The sequence below is a fragment of the Rutidosis leptorrhynchoides genome, chromosome 2 (assembly GCF_046630445.1).
Source record: "Rutidosis leptorrhynchoides isolate AG116_Rl617_1_P2 chromosome 2, CSIRO_AGI_Rlap_v1, whole genome shotgun sequence".
In the NCBI taxonomy this organism is placed as follows: Eukaryota; Viridiplantae; Streptophyta; class Magnoliopsida; order Asterales; family Asteraceae; genus Rutidosis; species Rutidosis leptorrhynchoides.
Genome location: NC_092334.1, coordinates 519,035,057 through 519,056,942, shown reverse-complemented (window position 1 = coordinate 519,056,942; position 21,886 = coordinate 519,035,057). Strand labels below are relative to the sequence as shown.

General features: G+C 31.5%; 1 long non-coding RNA gene across 1 annotated transcript; it reads right to left on the bottom strand.

Annotated features, from left to right (window-relative positions):
- Positions 1–16,766: 16,766 nt before the first annotated feature.
- LOC139892868 (uncharacterized) lies at positions 16,767–18,515 on the bottom strand. The gene is made up of 3 exons (XR_011774277.1): positions 18,193–18,515; positions 17,609–17,996; positions 16,767–16,998 (listed from the first exon to the last, which is right to left on the bottom strand). It is a non-coding gene; the product is annotated as an uncharacterized lncRNA (long non-coding RNA).
- Between the last annotated feature and the right edge of the window lie 3,371 nt (positions 18,516–21,886).

Genomic DNA, 21,886 nt, shown 5'->3' with positions numbered 1-21,886 from the left:
CAATTATTCGTAAACTTACGTTTGTAACGTATTAAAACCTCATTTATTAAAATAATTCAGTACTAGTGAAATGACCCGTAGAATCACGAGTTTGTCTAAATAAAACAGTTTAACGATGTGTTTGATGTATTAAGTGAACGTAAATGCTAAAGTCATTTAGTTTAATGACCCGTGGAACCACATATTCCGACTAAGAAACTTGTCATTGTTTTTAAAAACATATTGATATACCTAACTTAGTCAGAATAAATGAACTATATTTATTCTCCCACAACTTACTTTCAATTTTGATCACAATTATTATTTTTCTTATCATAAAATTTACATTACAACATTTTATTGAGACATATATTTCGCATACATATGTAACGTAATTAATCCCGTAAAGAAAACATATATAATAATAATAATAATAATAATAATAATAATAATAATAATAATAATAATAATAATAATAATACTCCCTCCGTCCGACTACAAGTATCCAGTTACTTTTTGCACAAAGTTTTAGAAAATTTCACTAACTTCATTCTCCACCAATTAGAAATCTTCTCTCTCCGGAATAACCTCTTTTCATTGATTGAAATATCAAGTCGATACTTGAAATGGGACAACCCTGTTAAATATAACATAATTATCATGCAACTCATTAACATAAACATTAAAGCATAAATATGAAAGGCTTACTTGAGTGGAAAGATGAAGTAGCCATAATCACAAGGTAAAGATGTTGATCTTCTACTTGATACCTCTCCTTAAGTGATGGAATTTTGAGTAATGATTATATGTTGTAAGTGATGATCATGGGGTAACATATGAGCCCCTATTTATAGGAGAGGTCAAGGTTAGGGATCAACTCCAAGCATTAAGGAGAATGAACTCAATAGTCTCTCATCAAGATTAATAAGTACAATTCAATATGGTTACTTTGATAGACCCATGTCAAGAGTCTTATGTAATATTAATAGGTTAGGACAACATACATTATGTGGATTTATATAAATCTAACATTCTTCCACTTGGTCGTATACCTATTAATGGTTCGTAAAAATTTTGGCCAATTAATTGATTTAACAATAAGCGTCATTAGGTAGAATTTCTAACGCAAACCAATATAGTCACTTGTATCATTTTCGATACAGGACCCCTATCAATTATACAGTTAGTCATTCACATAATTTTTAATTTTCATAATCCATAATGAATTCGAATGATAATTAAAACATAAGTGGTAACCAACATAAACCATTCATAATAATGATCCATTAATTATTGTTTGTTAATAATATCTCATAATGTGCACAATATAGAGAATAACAAACTTCAACATGATGTGGATAAAACGTAATAGAAAAGAACCTAATCCTTAAACAAGGTTATTACATAATCCCATGCCGGCAACATGCTCTAGAAAGAGCTTGGGAGGTAAACCTTTTGCAAGAGGATCAGCCAGCATGTCATTAGTGCGTACGTACTCAATGGCAATGCTCTTTTCTTCAACTCTTTCTCGCACGTACAAGTACTTAGTGTCGAGATACAAACCAGCTCCACTAGAACTAGTGCTATTTGAGAAACTAACATCAGCACTATTGTCACAGTATAGTCTAATGGGTCGTGATATGGAGTCAACCACCTTAAGTCCAGAAATTAAGTTCTTGAGCAAAATAGCATGACTAGTAGCGTGATAGCATGCAACATACTCAGCCATCATGGTAGAAGTGGTGGTTAATTCTTGTTTGTGACTCTTCCATGAAATAGGACCCCCTGCAAGCATAAAAATGTACCCTGAAGTGGATTTCTTATCATCCTTACATTTGGCGAAATCGGAGTCCGAGTAACCCATGACTTCAAGGTTATCCGTTCTTCGATAAGTCAACATTAGATCCTTAGTTCCTTGAAGATATCGCAAGACCTTTTTGGCTGCTTTCCAATAATCCATTCCTGGATTAGATTGATAACGTCCAAGCATGCTAGTTATATATGCGATATCGGGACACGAACAAACTTGAGCGTACACAAGACTTCCAACAACCGAAGCATAAGGTATGAGTCTCATCTCTTCGCGTTCCAACTCATTTTTAGGACATTGAAATGAGCCAAATCGGTCACCCTTAATAACAGGGGCAACTGCCGGTGAGCATTTATGCATGTTGTATTTCTTAAGGACTTTTTCAATATAAGCCTTTTGTGACAAACCCAAAATGCCACGAAACCTATCTCGGTGTATTTCGATGCCAATTACATAAGAGGCTTCCTTGAGATCCTTCATGTCAAAATTACTTGAAAGGAATCTTTTGGTCTCATACAACATACCTTTATCATTACATGCCAAAAGAATATCATCAACGTATAATACTAGGATAGCAAATTTGCTCCCACTGATCTTAAGGTATATACATTGATCCGCTGCGTTTTTCTTGAACTTAAACTTATCAATAACTTCACGAAATTTCAGATACCATTGTCAAGAAGCTTGATTTAACCCATATATGGATTTTTTTTCAACTTACAAACCATGTGTTCCTTGCCTTTAACCTTAAAACCTTCGGGTTGTGTCATATAGACATCTTCATGCGAGTTACCATTTAGGAATGCAGTTTTAACATCCATTTGATGCAATTCCAAGTCATAATGAACTACTAAAGCCATAACGATCCTTAATGATTCTTTTCTCGAAACAGGAGAAAAAGTTTTATTATAATCTATTCATTCCTTTTGAGTGTAGCCTTTAGCAACCAGTCGTGCTTTATATCGTTCAATGTTTCCTTTCGAGTCTAATTTTGTCTTATAGACCCACTTACACCCAACAGGTTTTGCACCATTAGGTAATTCTGTAAGTTCCCAGACATCATTTATTTCCATTGACTTCAACTCGTCATGCATAGCATCGACCCATTGAGTTGATTGATTGCTCGTAATGGATTCTTTTAGGAAGTAGGATCTTCAACTTTACTTAAGTCATAGTCAACCTCATTTAGGTAGACTACAAAGTCATCATAGTTGACAGATCTTCTAGCTCTCATAGACCTTCGTAATGGTTGCTGAGTACCGGGTTCATCATTTGCTTCTTCATCATGTGTTTGTTCATTGATGATGGGAGTATCATGTGATAACTCATTATGTTGTGATTCATTAACAATAGGGACACCATCCTCATTTTGCGCTAATGAGGGTGTAGTTACCATGTTCAGTGGTAATTGAATATCAGAATTATGATTGTTTACACTCTCTTCAAGTTCAATATTTCTTCCCCCCACTCCCACTATTTTCACCATTCTCAACGAACTCAACATTTCTTGATTCGACAATTCTTGTAGTATGATTAGGGCAATAGAACCGATAACCCTTACTACGTTCAGGATATCCGATAAAATAACAACTAGTGGTTTTGGAGTCGAGTTTCTTTATTTGAGGATTGAAAACTTTAACCACGGCTGGAAAACCCCATACCCTAAGATAGTTCAAGTTAGGTAACCTTCCTGTCCAAAGTTCAAATGGCGTTTTAGGGACAGACTTAGAAGGCACTCTATTTAGGATATGAGTGGTTGTTTTTAATGCCTCACTCCATAAGTACTTTGGGAGACTTGAATTACAAATCATACTCCGAACCATATCCATAAGGGTTCGGTTACGCCGTTCGGCAACACCATTTTGTTACGGTGTCCCCGGTATAGTAAATTGATTTATAATTCCATGTTTACGACAAAATAAGGCAAATGGACCGGGGCTTTTTCCAACATCAGAGTGTTTACCATAATACTCTCCACCCCTACCCGATCTCACAATCTTAATCTTGCATTTAAGTTGATTTACAACTTCAGCTTTATAGATTTTGAAAACATCAAGAGATTCAGATTTTTCTTTAATCAAGTAAACATATGCATAATGAGAATAGTCATCAATGAAAGTGATAAAATACTTATGTCCTCCTACATTAGTGATGAAAGGTCTACAAATGTCAGTATGAATAATTTCAAGAAGTTCTTTACTTCTTCTGGACCCTTTCTTATTTGTTTTCACAAATTTTCCCTTAACACATTCAATACATTGGCTATAATCGGAAAAATCTAGAGTAGAAAGAATTCCTTCTTTAGTTAGACGTTGCATTCTGTCTTTTGATAGGTGACCTAAACATTTATGCCACAATCTTGAGAAATTTTCATTTTCTAGTTTTTTCCTTTTCCCATTAGTGATTACACAGGGATTCCGCAAAGTTGTTATCTAAATGAAGCTTATAGAGGTCATTTTCTAATGAACCAGTACCAACAACACGAGAATCAAAATACACTTTCAAACAATTATGTCCAAACATAAAATCATAACCAAAACGATCAAGTTTAGAAACAGAAATAAGGTTTCGAGTCATTAATGGAACATAAAGTGTATTATTCAAGTACAAATTGAAACCACCCTCTAAAACTAATAAGAGAGTCCCAATAGCTTCAACATGTAACTCATCTCTGTTACCGACCTTAATGATTCTTTCCCCCTTTTGTAGTTGCTTCTTTGAAAGGAATCCCTTCAATGAGTTAGTAACATGAACCATAGCACCACTATCAACCCACTAAGTATTAGAGGGAACATTAATTTAAAAACATTCATGATAAGTAATATAGGATATATACGGACCTTTCTTGTCTAACCATTCTCGAAACTTTGGGCATTCTCTTTGAATGTGTCCATGTTTCTTACAAAACTTACATTTTGGACCAGTTTCCTTGCCCTTACTTGAACTTGCCTTTAAAGAACTTTCTTTTTCTAAACTTCCTTTCTCCCATTTTGATCCTTTGTTATTTTTGAAAACTTTCTTACGAGTAGTCTTAGCGGTGGTGAGGTGAGCAACATCGGGTTTTTCAATTTTCAACCTTTCCTCTTCTTGGACACACATGGCAATCAACTCGCTCATTTTCCATTTCTCTCTTTGGGTGTTATAATTGATCTTAAAAGGACGAAACTGAGAAGGGAGAGAATGTCATAATGAAGTGAACGAGAAAACCCTCAGATATTTCCATGTTCATGCCCTTTAGTTTTGAGGCCATGTCATTCATCATCATGATGTGCTCACGTACCCCACTAACACCATCATACTTCGTGGTAAGCATCTTAAGGATAAGGGTACTAGCATGAGATTTGGATGAGCCCTTAAATTGTTCCTCGACTGATGCTAAGAATTCTTTAGTATTCTCGGAGTTAGGAATGGCTCCTCGAATAGCAGGCGTTATAGAATTCTTCATTATCATTAGGGACATGCGATTTGATCTTTCCCATATATCATAAGTCCTCTTTTGTTCAACCGTACTTTCGTCGGTTAAAGGTACTGGTTGATCAAATCTTAAAGCATAGTTCAAATCAATTATGCCGAGAGAAATCTTAAATTGATCTTTCCACGATTCAAAATTGGTTCCGTTCAAGTGTTCTATGTGAGGAATACAGTTTGCAATAGCAGTGGGTGTTAAAGCTGAAATGTAATGCTCATACTCATTATTATGCTCATTAAGGACTATAATCATTTCCATGGTACATCAATAAAAAATTTATAAAAATAGACTATATTAATGACATAATAATAATAATAATAATAACAATAATAATAACAATAATAATAATAATAATAATAATAACACCACTATAGGGCAAAAGTTGGTATATATAAATTTAATCACAACACGAAATTAAATTTATCAAAGAAGTTCGGTGAAATTATTTACTTCTCGTTGGTTCCATCAACAATACAATAATAACTTCTTAATTAAATAATGCAAAAATTAGTTTACAAATACATCACCGTTGGGCAGAAATATAAGTAAACTAATTATAAATAATTTGCTAAATACCGTCCAATGTCTCAAAATTATGGGTCACCGTTGGGCTATTCCACAATCCTTAGACACCAAACGTAACTTAATATGACATTTTATTTAACAAACAATTTCAATTAGTAGTCTTTCGTTGAGCCGACAACTAATCATAATAATTTGATAGTCATAAGAACATACTTAAAATTGATACAAACATGTCTAAATGCCCTATTTTATCAAAAGCTATAAATTAAATTGCTTTAATTTATGTCAGTAATTGTAACGTCCAAATAGTTTAGAAAGTACTAGTAACATAAAATTGAAAATTTTAAGTATTGTTATAATTCAGTAGGCTTATAACTACCTTTAGTGGTTCTTGACTGTAGAAGGTATATAGAGATAGAGATACTGTAAAACGAAGAAAACAAAGGTTGAACAAAAGGTATGAGTAATTGGTTTTTTATTTATAGAAAAATGTACAATGAGAGTTTGGTGACATTTGAAATCTAGAGAGAGAGTGTTTTTGTTAACCAAAAAATACATACAATAAACTCTAACTCAACACACCTATTTATACTCAAAAAAATATACTATGCAATATCTATAATAATAATAAAATTATCATCCAATTATTACTTTTATAACACTCCCCCTTGGATGATAATTTTATTAGTGAATAACTAGTACTGCCTCGTTAAAAACCTTGCTAAAGAAAACCATTTGGGATAAAACTTTAGCTAAGGGAAAAAGAGTGCAGCATAGAGTTGACTCCCCCTCAAGTAGGCAACGCCTGAGTTGTTACATCTTCTGAACATGCCTCATGCCAATATTATGAACGTGTGTTCTGAAAATAGCAGTTGGAAGTGCTTTGGTGAAAAGGTCAGCAGAGTTTTTGCTGGACTGAACATATCTCATTTCAATCTGGTTGTACTTAATGAGATTTTGAGTGTATGAGAAGAATCTAGGGGGTATGTGTTTTGTTCGGTCACTTTTGATATACCCTTCTTTCATCTGTGTTATGCAAGCTACATTATCTTCATAGATAGTTGTTGAACTTTTATTGCGTTCTAGTCCACAAGAATCAGTAATGAGTTGTGTCATTGATCTCAACCAAAAACATTCCCGACTGGCTTCATGTAATGCAATTACTTCGGCATGATTTGATGATGTTGCAACAAGTGTTTGTTTTTGAGAACGCCATGATATTGCGGTACCTCCATTTAGGAATACATATCCATTTTGAGATTTAGCTTTATGTGGATCAGATAAATAACCTGCATCTGCATAACCAACCAAATCTTGTTTTGATTCGTTAGAATAAAATAATCCTAAATCAGTAGTTCCTCGAAGGTATCGAAATATGTGTTTGATCCCATTCCAGTGTCTTTTGGTAGGAGCTGAGCTGAACCTTGCCAACAAATTAACTGCAAAAGAAATGTCAGGTCTTGTACAATTTGTAAGATACATAAGAGCTCCAATTGCACTAAGATATGGTACTTCTGGTCCCAGGATATCTTCATGATCTTCACAGGGACGAAATGGATCAGTGTCAACATTAAGTGATCTAACAACCATAGGAGTACTTAATGGTTTTGCCTTGTCCATATTAAAACGTTTTAAAATCTTTTCAGTATATGTTGTTTGATGTACAAGTAAACCATTAGGCATATGTTCAATTCGTAAACCAAGGCAATACTTGGTTTTTCCGAGGTCTTTCATTTCAAATTCTTTCTTTAGAAGTTGAATGGCTTCATGGATCTCTTTATTTGTACCTATGATATTAAGATCATCAACATAAACAGCTATGATCACATATCCGGATGTTGTTTTCTTAATGAAAACACATGGGCAAATAAGATTATTGGTATACCCTTTGCTTATCAAGTAATCACTTAATCGTTTATACCACATGCGACCCGATTGTTTTAACCCATATAAAGACCTTTGTAACTTGATTGAGTACATTTCTTTGGGTTTTGCATTGGTTGCTTCTGATACCTTAAATCCTTCAGGTATCTTCATATATATATCACTATCAAGTGATCCATAAAGATAAGCAGTCACAACATCCATGAGATGCATTTCTAAATTTTCAGAAACTGTCAGGCTGATTAAGTATCTAAAAGTAATTGCATCCATAACAGAAGAATAAGTTTCCTCATAATCAATTCCCGGTCTTTGAGAAAAACCTTGAGCTACAAGTCTATCTTTATACCTTGTAACTTCATTTTTCTCATTTCTTTTTCGCACAAAAACCCATCTATATCCCACAGGTTTCACATCTTTAGGTGTGAGAATGATAGATCCGAAAACTTTTCTTTTATTGAGTGATTCAAATTCAGCTCGTATTGCTCCTTTCCAATGATCCCAATCATGTCTATTTTGACATTCCATGACAGATTTTGGTTCTGGATCATCATCATCATTCATGATGTCATATGCAACATTATATGAAAATATCTCATCAAGATTTTTCATTTCATTTCGGTTCCATAATATTTTTGAATGTGCGTAATTGATTGAAAATTCCGTATTGACATCATCAATCTCCTCTGCAGAAGGAGTATTGATTTGTAGTTCTTCTTGAACACTTTCTTTTACCTCATTATCAGCTGATTTTCTTTTCCGAGGATTTTTATCTTTGGAACCAATTGGTCTCCCACGTTTCTGGCGTGGCAAAGACTCAAGAATAACATTATTGCCAGTTTTTGGAATTTCAATTTGAGCTGGAGCATTTGCTGCTGGTATATATGATTTAGTCACTCTTTTTGTATCTGTAAATGCATCAGGCAATTTATTTGCAAGTTCTTGCATATGCATTATTTTTTGAACTTCGATCTCGCATTCTTTTGTGCGAGGATCAAGATACATTAATTGAGGTTCACACCATGAAACATCATTTTCTTTATTTTTTATTTCTCCCCCTAATCTAGGGAATAATGTTTCATTAAAGTGACAATCAGCAAAACGTGCTGTAAAAACATCACCCGTCATGGGTTCAATATATCTTATTATTGAAGATGTTTCATATCCAACATATATTCCCATCCTTCTTTGAGGACCCATTTTAGTGCGTTGTGGTGGTGCGATAGGGACATAAACTGCACAACCAAATGTTCTAAGGTGGGAAATATTTGGCTGATGACCAAAAGCAAGTTGCAAAGGAGAATATGTATGACTTGCGCTTGGTCTAATGCGAATCAATGATGCAGCATGCAAAATTGCATGGCCCCATACAGATACTGGGAGTTTTGTTCGCATTATCAATGGTCTAGCTATTAGCTGCAATCGTTTAATTAATGATTCAGCTAAACCATTTTGTGTATGCACATGGGCAACGGGATGTTCAACAATAATTCCAATAGACATGCAAAAGTTATTAAATGCTTGAGACGTAAACTCACCGGAATTATCTAGTCTCACCCTTTTAATAGTATAATCAGGGAAATGTGCTCTCAATTTAATAATTTGAGCAAGAAATTTTGCAAATGCCATATTTCGACTTGATAATAGACAAACATGAGACCATCTACTAGATGCGTCTATTAGAACTATAAAATATCTAAATGGTCCACATGGTGGATGAATTGGTCCACATATATCACCTTGAATTCTTTCAAGAAAAATTGGTGATTCTTTTTCAACCTTAAGAGGTGATGGTCTTATTATCAACTTTCCAAGTGAGCATGATGTACATGGGATAAGTGCATCATGAGGGATCCTTTGATCCGCCAATGGATGTCCATGTGTATTTTGTATTATTCTTTTCATCATTGTTGATCCTGGGTGACCTAATCTCTCATGCCACAAACTGATCATTACAGGATCACATAATTTTTCTTTAACTACCACATTTACTTCAGGTACATTTATATGTGTATAATGTAAACCAGAATGAAGTCTTGGTAGTTTTTCAATTACACGATTCTTATCAGTGATACTTAAATATTTTTCATTTTCTGTTGTCACTGACTGATAATCATATCCATTTTGGTATATGTCAGAGAAACTTAACAAATTTCTCTTTGACATGGGAGAAAATAAGGCATTATTTATCAGAAAATTCGTACCATTTGGTAACATGAATTTTGCCTTTCCCATTCCTTTTATTAAGTCCACAGGACCTGATATAGTATGTATAGTTCCTTCCGTTGCTTTCAAGTCTGTGAAATATTTTTTAGATTTGAGTATGGTGTGAGTGGCACCACTGTCTGCAATACAAATATCTCCACCATTTGACTGATTTTTTACTCCAGCAGTATACATCATGAACTTCAAAAAAAATATGAGAAACAAATAATGAGTATATAATTCATCAATATATTACATTCAAAACATGTTACAAACGATAGCACATAATAAGGAAATATGTAGTAAACTAGATATGGTGTAGATTGAAAATCTACAACCATTTATTTAACGAGAACATATAATAGGATATCTATATATATATATAGATATTAGAAATTTATTCATTAAAGTAGTCACAAGTTGGCTCAGTGATTTTTGTATCAAGGTCATCCACAAGATTTGCTTCTTTTCCTTTTCCCTTTAGGGATTCTTGATACCGATTAACAGAATGCTGATTTGTTCGGCAGTTTTTAGACCAGTGACCAATTTTACCACATCGGTAACAAGAATCTTCAACATTCTTTGAAGAGCCTTCTTCAACATTGTGATTTGTGGGATTGTATGGTGTTTGGATTTTATAATTTTGTGGATTATTATTTCTTTGTCCACGACCACGACCACCACGACCACGACCACCACCACGACCATTACCATAAGGGTGATTTCGAACATAGTTATGATTTTTATTATTGTTATGGTAATTTCCATGATGATGGTTTTGGCCAATATGGCTACGACCTCTTCCACACCCTCGTTCATGTGCATTTCTTCTTTTATTATTATTATTATTATTATTGTTAATAGCATTAGCTTCAGGAAATGCTAGCGCACCGGTAGGACGAGATTCTTGATTTTTCATCAGTAATTCTTTATTAACTTCTGCAACTAAGAGATAAGTTTGAAGTTTGGAAAAAGTTTTATAATTCTGCAATCTTAAATTTTCTTGCACAGTTATATTTGCAGAATGCATTGTGGAGAAAGTTTTCTCCATCATATCAGCATCACTTATTTCTTGACCACAGAATTGAAGCTTTGAACGGATCTTGAACATGGCCGAGCTGTATTCACTTACCTTTTTGAAATCTTGGAACCTTAGATTTCTCCATTCTTCCCTCGCAGCTGGAAGTAATATTTCCTTTTGATTATCGAATCTACTCTTGATACTTTCCCATAAAACATGTGGATCTTTGATAGTGAGAAACATATGTTTTAAGGTGGTATCAATATGTTTGCGAATAAAAGCAATTGATTTTAATTTATCTTGATCGGAACAAGTATTATTTTCTTTTAAAGTTTCTAGAATACCCAATGATCCAAGATTTATTTCTACGTCCATAACCCATGATGTGTAGTTTGTTCCCGATACGTCTAAGGCATCAAACTCAAGCTTTGATAAGTTTGACATTTTCTATTTTCAGAAAGATGAACAACATAAATCATAATCATAATCATAATCATAATCATAATATTTTTTTTTGTAGATAAATAACAACATGCAATTAGAATTAGTTTAGATTCATAAGTAGTAAACAAAGGAATAATGGTATGATTACAAATAATAAAATCATAAGGGAATATAGGTTCATATTATATTATATTATTAATGATATTATTATAATATATATTAAGTTATAATATATATTATTATAATATATTTTTCTTATTTTAACCTTTAAGATTTACTTTTAATAAAAATACAAACTACTTTTCTTATTTTAACTTTTAAGATTTACTTTTAATAAAAATACAAACTACTTTTTTTATTTTAACTTTTAAGATTTACTTTTAATAAAAATACAAACTATTTTTTCTATTTTAACTTTTAAGATTTACTTTTAATAAAAATACAAACTACTTTTTTTTATTTTAACTTTTAAGATTTACTTTTAATAAAAATACAAACTACTTTTCTATTTTAACTTTTAAGATTATAAATTTAAGAATAAACATTAGTATGCATGAAATAAATAATGATTAATTGCATAAGTAATCATAAATGTTAGATAACATATAAAGACCCCATCGTATTCGTATTGATCGGAATTAATCTCGACCCATGGTACCGTGTTGTCAAATGACGTGTTGCGTACATAAAGTACCGTGTTGTCAAATGACGTGTTGCGTACAATCATGAGGTCTTATTAACATAAATATAAATGTTAGTGAAGTTAATAAGAGTTAGATTACAGAAAATATAATTCAGGTGGTATAACCGACCATATATAACTTAAATAACATAAATATAAATGTTAGTGAAGTTAATAAGAGTTAGATTACAGAAAATATAATTCAGGTGGTATAACCGACCATATATAACTTAAATAACATAAATATAAATGTTAGTGAACATAACTGTAAATGTTAGTATACATAAATAAATGTTAGATAACATAAATGTAAATGTTAGTATACATAAATAAATGTTAGATAACATAAATGTAAATTAGGCGACAGTGTCGACCATATATCATTTAGGTGGTATAACCGACCATATATTAGTTAGGTGGCAGAGCCAACCATATTTAGTATAAATGTTGAGATAATCGTGCTGATAACGTGTTATAATTCAGTAGGCTTATAACTACCTTTAGTGGTTCTTGACTGTAGAAGGTATATAGAGATAGAGATACTGTAAAACGGAGAAAACAAAGGTTGAACAAAAGGTATGAGTAATTGGTTTTTTATTTATAGAAAAATGTACAATGAGAGTTTGGTGGCATTTGGAATCTAGAGAGAGAGAGTGTTTTTGTTAACCAAAAAATACATACAATAAACTCTAACTCAACACACCTATTTATACTCAAAAAAATATACTATGCAATATCTATAATAATAATAAAATTATCATCCAATTATTACTTTTATAACAAGTATCAATTAATAAGCAAAATTGATACTACTTCCGTAATAATTTGGACAGATAATATTACAATCTCATAATTAATAAAATAAGTTTCATGACAATAAAATAACAATAAATTTAAATGCGAATGTTTCTAATCGCATGAAACGCAAATGGAGCAATACAAAATTCATTAGTTTAAAAAAAAAATGATAATCCATTTATTATCTCACATACAGAAAAGCATACATCCATATTTATTTTATTTTATTTTATTTTTTAAGCCAAACATGATAATTTACCACTTATCTTTTGCCACATCCAGTAATGAGAGTCAAAAAATAAAAAATAAAAATAATAATAATTAAGAATGTATATTGCAAAAGAGAACCCTATTGGTAAGCCAATGCTAATTTGATTTCATACTCTCACATTTGTCTTTACATTTTCATTTTCATTCTGATCTAACCATGATGACAATATGATTTGAGTTTATATTCATGATATGAAGAAAAAATATTATGTTTGTCATATTGGGCAATCATGAATTACACCACATAAAAAAATTGTTTTGATCATATTCTTGTCCATAAGAATACATACTTGTCTTAATATATCAAATAGTCATACAATCATTCAATTTATATATTAGCAATAATTAAAACACGATATTGAATGATTAGAAAAATATTAAAACAAAGTAATAGTTAAAAAAAGACAAAATTTCATTCCTCGTCCCTGAACTTTACATCAAATTTGACTCCTCGTCCTTTTTCTTTTTTTTGTGCAACTCTCATCCCTAATATATCACAATTCTACATCCCTCGTCCTCCGTCTATTTTCTGTCAAACTCAGCTGTTAAATAGAGTCATGTGCCAGGCATGTGAGGGTATAGATGTCATTTTACATGTGATCCTTCTTTTATTGACATGATTAAATAAAACTTTTACTACATGCCATAAAATTTGAACAACCATTTATCTTAAGATTCATCATCATCAATTCATCATCATATACATCCATGAATCCCCATCAACCTGCATCTATTTCACAAAATCATTAAATCAAACCCATTCATCATCACTAGAAACATCGGAAGAAATTATCATCAAAGATCCTAAATTTAATCATTCATTGAATCAAAGTTTTTGAGATTTATCAGTGGTTTCTTGAGATCTATTACAAAATCTATCATCATCTCTATCAGATCTATCAACATCTCCGTGTTCTTCATCATCTTTGATTTTTCAAATCCAAATCCAATCGCCAATTCATCTACGATTTTTCAGAAGCTGAAACAGTGGTGGGTACGGCCGTTGGTTGTTGGTACGGCGCCGACAGTGGTGGTAATTTTGTCTTCTTTTAATTTTATTTTTATCATGTTGACTTTGGGCTAAAACTATTTGGGGCTAAAACTATTTGGATTTAATTATGACATAGTAATTTAATTTAAGGTGTAGATTGGGTGAAAATCACTCAAGCCTTTGGATAATTTTGCTCCCACCGGAGTACCCCCGACTTTGTTTCAAAAAAGAGCAGCTTTAAGAAGAAATTTGGACGGCGGCAGTGGCGGCGTCATCGTGGACGGTGGCGTCGGAGATAAGAAAAGAAAGAGGAGTGGTGAAAGTTGGGATGAAGTTGATGGGTCTTATTTAGATTATGATTCTGATGATTTTAATTATTAATGTTAATACTAATTTTGATTTTAATTATTTAGATTAGCTCTGTCACCGGCAGCGGTGGGGGTTAGTAGGAAAAAGAATTAAAGATTTGCTATTGCTTAATTTAAGCTATTGCTATTATTTAATTTTGTTAGAACCTAGAATTAAAGATTTGGATTTTGATGATATCCCATGACAAAAATGGGCCGAGGAATGAAAGAGGTTAATAGGAAAAAGAAGGAGGAGTGTAATTTTGTCAAAGGAAAGATGTTAATACGTAAATGACGAAAGTACCCTCACATGTTTAGCACATGACTGCATTTAACGGTTGGTTTTGACAGAAAATAGACGGAGGACGAGGGATGTATAATTGTGATATATTAGGGATGAGAGTTGCACAAAAAAAAGAAAAAGGACGAGGAGTCAAATTTGATGTAAAGTTCAGGGACGGGGAATGAAATTTTGTCTTAAAAAAAAGAACCTCCCTTAAATAATTACAAGATAAAAACTTGTTGGATCTTCTTCATATAATACGGAGTAATTCGAATACAACTTAAGATTAGATAACGTGAAAGAGTTTATGAGCTTTAACATTAATCATGCACTTCCAAGTTATCCAAAAAATTATCATGATTCGAATAAACATGATTCGAATTTTAATATATATATATATATATATATATATATATATATATATATATATATATATATATATATATATATATATATATATATATATGAGATATTTGCTCTCATATCACATGTTAAATATAACATAATTATCATGCAATTCATTAACATAAACATTAAAGCATAAATATGAAAGGTTTACTTGAGTGGAAAGATGAAGTAACCATAATCACAAGGTAAAGATGTTGATCTTCTACTTGATACATCTCCTTAAGTGATGGAATTTTGAGTAATGATTATGTGTTGTAAGTGATGATCATGAGGTAACATATGAGCCCCTATTTATAGGAGAGGTCAAGGTTAGAGATCAAATCCAAGCATTAAGAAGAATGAACTCAATAGTCCCCCATCAAGACTAATAAGTACAATTCAATATAGTTAATTTATTAGACCCATGTCTCGAGTCTCATGTAATATTAATAGGTTAGGACAACATACAATATGTGGATTTAAATAAATCTAACAAACCCAAAATAGAAAGGTGAATCATTATCATTTTCATTATTGTAGTAATATCGTTGTATATGTATGTAAATCAGTATTGTTATCTCATCATATTGTTGATACAACAATAACTGAAGTGCTACTGGTGATGTGAGAAAAAGAAGTAAACAATTGTAATTAGTTAGATATACATATCAATTTTTTGACGAAACGTGATTTATAGTATCCGTAGCCTATCAATTAAGAGAAATTAACAAAAATAAAAAAAAATTTAAGTCAACTAAATATATATAAAGATAACTGATAGTGATCACATTATGTATTCTCACCTTATAATAGCTTTATACAGTTGAGGAGAATTAGATGATTAGCATGTATCGATCATGGTAGTTAATATCATAGTACATAGCTCGGAGAAGAAGAAAAAGTAAGCATGAATAATTGACGCTAAAAAAAATAGGGCATAAAGACGTATCACATTAAGATTGAATAAATGAGTAAATATGATGTGTTTATATGTTTAAAATGGGCTCATATGATATAATCATAGTTAAGTGGGTAAATATGTTATTATTAAAGTTAAGAAGGGTATATATATAAGATAAAAACCCTAAATAAATAATATAATATTTAATTAATGTTAATAACATCATCAAGATAACTTAGATTTTTTTCTTTTTATTTTTTATATTTTCTTAACAAAAGAAATAGCCTAATAATGACATCATCATTATAGGATTTTAATAGAAAGTGCTAGTTAAAGACCCGTGATTTCGCGGGTTTTATGGAATGATGATATCTATAGATTCTATTAAATTTCTAAAATGATGATATCATAAATAATCTTTTTCTTTCATTAAAAAAATCCAAGAAAAAAAAAAAATTCTAAGTCTGATGATGTTATTAACACTAAACACAAAACCGGTTATGGGATGTCAAAGGTTCCATAAAACACAAAACCGGTTGTGGGATGTCAAACTATGGTTTTAAAAAAAGTTCCTGAAGACAATGAGACTTGTCACTATGATGCCATGTAGTTAGAACTATAGGTTACCAGTTATTAGTTGACATGAAGTATTAACCTTTTTTAAAGGTACTTATGTGTGTGTTTAATATCAACACATAAGGAGATAGCTCGAAATAAAGAGATATAGCTTCTAGCATCAATGATCAATAAATATAAGAACATAACATACTTGTTGCAATAACCTTCTGATCTCTTTCTTGATTGAGAATTATAATAAAAAGATTCTACTTTTTAGTTCAAAGTAAACCGTTTATGGTGGGATGGAGTACAATTATTAGAAAACTCTGTGCTTGCCAAGCACACGGAACAACTGGAATATCATCCTTCTTTACATTCGGATCCCCGACTGAATGATCCATAGTCGATATTTAAACAACAGCCCAGCAGCAAATCTGGATGTAACACCTGAAGAAAATGTGACCATAGTCGATATTTAAAAAAGAATCTCCCATTTTTAGCACTATATTTACTATAACAGGACACATAATGGCTCATCAATTTAAAACAATAGCCCAACAACAAATATGGATGTAACACCTGGAAGGAAAAAAAATGTGACCATAGTCGGTATTTAAAAAAGAATACTCCATTTTTAGCACTATAGTAACTATAACAGGACACATAATGGGCGATCAACATGGGTATTATTTTGGTACAAGTCGAGTCGAAAATACCTTTTCACCTTGAAAATTTAGTTTTTTGAACCAAAACTACCGGTCATATATCACTATAAAATATTATATTCACTCAACGATAGTTTAAGATTTCAAATAAAACGAATTAAAAGGTTTAGTGCATTGAAAGAACACTATGGGATGACTGGTAAGCTAAGTTTTGTGGCTTAACCTAGATGACATATTAGAAATATAGTGTAACCTGAAACATACACTTAAGAATAACTGGGTTAAAACTTACAAATCTTACAACAAAAAAAAATCTCTTTTTATATGTCTCAGTTATAACAATATCGTATTGCTATGTTATGGTACACAAAATAATCATTCAATCAATGTACCTCATATAAAAGGTGTTCCAGCCTTTCACTTACTAACTGGCTTTCATCTCTGAATCAATGCTATATAGCCATGTACTAATATATATGGATGCTCTGAAAGCAACACGTCACCACTAGATAGGTCCAGTTGAATGCTCCCAGTAAGGATGGTTAGATCTGCGATCGTACAGTCATCATCATCACCCGTAAAATTTGACTGCCATGATGACCGGTCAGCATTAATGCGAACTGTTTGGACAAGTGCAGATATTCTATCTCAACCCATAGAACCCAAAGACTCATGCATTGTTTGGGTAAGTGCAGATATTCTATCCCAACCCATAGAAACCAATGACTCCCATCAAGTTTAACACCTTGTGAACATGACCAATATGACATCCCATGCTTTCTAGATAAGAATAAAGAACAATAAATTCAAAGAACAACTACAAACACAAAAAACAACTACTCCGTATAATTCATAATCTTTAAACTATTTAAACACAATCACTGATTACAGTTTTGCATCAACAATTTTTAAGCTCAGGAAAACAGAAAATCATTGACAAAATTAAGCGCATACCTTAAATTTTCAAAACACTTACAGTTTCGGTGGCTACAACAAAGACGGTAACGATTTGACTTAGATTGCCTCAAACCCTAATTGATCGATCGAATAGCCGAAATCAAAGCGACAACTGAAACCCTAATTTCTGACAACAACATCAGTTGATTCGCGAAGGAGTGTTTGAATCTCCATTCGATTAGCGCATAAGTGTTTGAATCTCCACGAATCTGGTTTAGCTGACGATAAAAAAGAAAAACGATTATCCCTCATGAATCTGGTTTAGGTGGTATTGGAATTATCCCTCGTGATTTTTTTGTAAAAGTCAGAGCATTTTGATTACTCACAGTATTTTTTGTGTATGCAATTTTATTCCTAATGGTAATGGTAATTTACGGAAAATTGTGAAACTTATTTGATTTATTAGCGTTTTGAGCCCGTGCGTTGCACGGCTGCTCAAAAACCGTTTCAAATATGAATTTTAGAATTTATAGGAGCTACAACATTGAAAGGATCTAAATGTCACATGTGTAACATTATATTTTATTTTAAGCATCTTATATAATCTTGTGTAATATTCATATAATTATCGTTCCGGTAAACATAAATATATTTATATGAAATTACATATGGATTCATCTCAATAGTTAGTTAATGCATATTACACTCATTGACATTTTTTCCTCTTTATATAAAACAACATGAGACCAGTTGTACATGGCAAGCAAATGAACCACTATAAGCTTTAATTCTCCCATTTGTGACATTTAGATCCTTTGAAAACATCATCAAACCTTTAACTGCACAAAAAAAAAAAAAAAAGAGCGTAAAGGATCATTTATAATCTTGAAGTATACATACCTTCAACTACATAAAACATCTCTTCTAAAATATAATGGATACTTTATGGGTAGTATGAGGATGAGGCTTTAACTATTTCATATAATTTCATATAAGTATAATATAAAAGAACATGGCTTTATAAACTTTTATCATATAAAGTATACATACCTTCAACTACATACAATAATTTGTCTCGTCAAACCTTCAATAGACGGTCAAAGAACTTCACATAATTAACTAAATATCTTATTGTAATCGAAGTAATTACCAACAAACAGTGCTTCATTTTAAGTTGCGATTTCAACTGTAATGTAAATGTATATGTATATCATTAGAGGTCTTTTGTTGATCCTTGGTTGAATGAAACACGCAAAGTAATATTGACACACATGAACATATGAAACGGTTTTTGCGAAAACACTCGGACGCATATATAATAAATGTTTAACCCGTTATAAATACATTACAAAGGATTAAATCGTTAATGACAATGTTATGTTATTGTAATAATAAGCTTAGATATATCAGATACGAACTAAAATATGTTTCTATACACAATCCAGGTACTCAACTGGCATAACAAATGACCCGTTTCAACCCAAACCCATATTTACTAAAGTTAACCCAAAGTACACTACATATATATCAACATCAACAATAAGCTACAAATGTTATCCTTATTTACACGTTTTCACAATCCAGGTAAGTAATATATTGTAGATTAAAAAAACATACAAAGTTGCTTGTATATTCATACCATAGCTTCAATATCCGGACGAATTGCAGGCCTTGCTGTCCTTGCAACTTATCACTGTAATTTATGGTTACACGCAAAGATTTTCAACTAAAGACGTCGTAACTGATCATGTGTAAAAAACATAAGTACTTTAGTTAATGTGTTAACATAGAATTCAAACCTCGGGATCATTAGATTACTACTCATAAGATATTTTATTCTAATGGTTGATGCTTCATGTTCAAGATTGTCACCACTACCCAGATAGCTAACTAACTAACCTCAAATTCATTAAATGTATTTTATTTGAATAGATATTTGGGATATTAGTTGATGCATCAGACCTATTATACATCCTAATGGGCACAAAATGAGGAACTGAGTGTTCTACCACGTCAAATGAAACAATGTTATCATCTATCAAGGAATTGACTATACAACAAACTACACAATTTTCCTTTTTATTTGGTCATTAATAAATGTCTATTAATTCGTTATTCTTGCAGCTCATATGATCATTATGTATAACCCTAAAATAAATCATAACACCAAATTCAAATGAAACAATTCTCCTTTTTATTTGCCGCCGTTAATGGTTAAATTATTATCGATAACAATCGGATGATATCTGCTTTACCTGGTTCAAGCCCGATGAGAGATTTTGTTCATTCAAAATCGTAGAATTCTCTAAAAAAAATCATCGAGCTGAAATTCCATCGATTTGACTTCTTTATTTGATTTCATATTTTGTACCGATTTTTGATGAAGAGTTCATAATTAAACAAATTGGATCTGGAAAAATTGATTTGAATGAGAAAGAAAGGGTCGATCTTCTTAGATCCGTTTATTTCTCGTACTGTATTTAATTTTTATTTTTATTAATCTCCTAAATTATCGTTATTTAATCTATCTATTTAATATTTAATTGGCTTTAATCATAACCACTGGATCTAACAGCTGTAAATTACACATGGCGTATGGTGCTACTAATGCGGTTATAATGACAATTAGGTCGGACTAAACTCTCTTTTATGTAATATATACTTAGTTAAGTGACCCGTGAATTCACGGGTTTGGTTAAAAACCATAGAGGAATATTTAGTTGATAATAATATCACTAAGTTAGCATAATGAATCATATTACTGTATAACGTAAATTGTTATCAGTTATCAGAAGCATATTAAGCACCTAACGCAAAAACATTTTCGAACGCATAGTTTTACCAGACATGAATATATAGTACAAAGTCTATCATTAATACCCAAAATAGATGCAATCAAAATTTTTAAAAGAAAAATGAAATTAACACAAACTAAATACCAACGAATTGGCTAGAATTAAATCATTGGAGATCGGCAAACTTTTAAACTAAATTTTACTAACATTCAATTAACAAATTCATTTAAGCTTTTCATCGAACAACTTGTGCGCATAAACGATACTCTTAATACTTATAATCAATTAAATAAATTAAAACCCAACACACAAAATATCAATATGATAAACATGGCTACTCTTACTCGATATCATGCAACTAAAGTTATCAAAGGTACGTCATCAGATGATATTAACAATTGTTGGGATGAGAAAATGATACTGAAGAAGGTATAACACAGATAAAATAGAAAAAAAAATAATGAATTTGAAAAATTGAGAGTGAGCATTTACTACCTAAATTTAAGCATTGAGGTTTGATTGTGGGGGCACGCCTCACATTGTACAGGGAAAATACAAAAAGGCTTCAAATGAATTCAAATAATTTTTGGGAGTCTAAAAATTGAACGGCCTTTGAAAACGTAAAAAGCAGACATATTACACGATTTTAAACCTTATTTTACCTGCTTATTTAATTTATTTGGATTGCATCATTATTATTTTTTAAAAATTCACATATAATTTCATTAGCCTTAGAGATAACTAAACATTATTGTTATTGTACATCATCAATTTTATTTTGTTAGATAGTATAAAAGTATAAATAGATAAATAGTACTCTGTATAGATCATTCTGTAATGTGTATTAAATTTGAATTCTTGAAGAATAATAAAAAAGCATGTCTGCAAATCAATTTGCAATGAATGATGATAACTTTATCAACGTTACTACGATAGTCCATAGTCCATCAGATTTAGAAAATCGAAAATTATAATAAG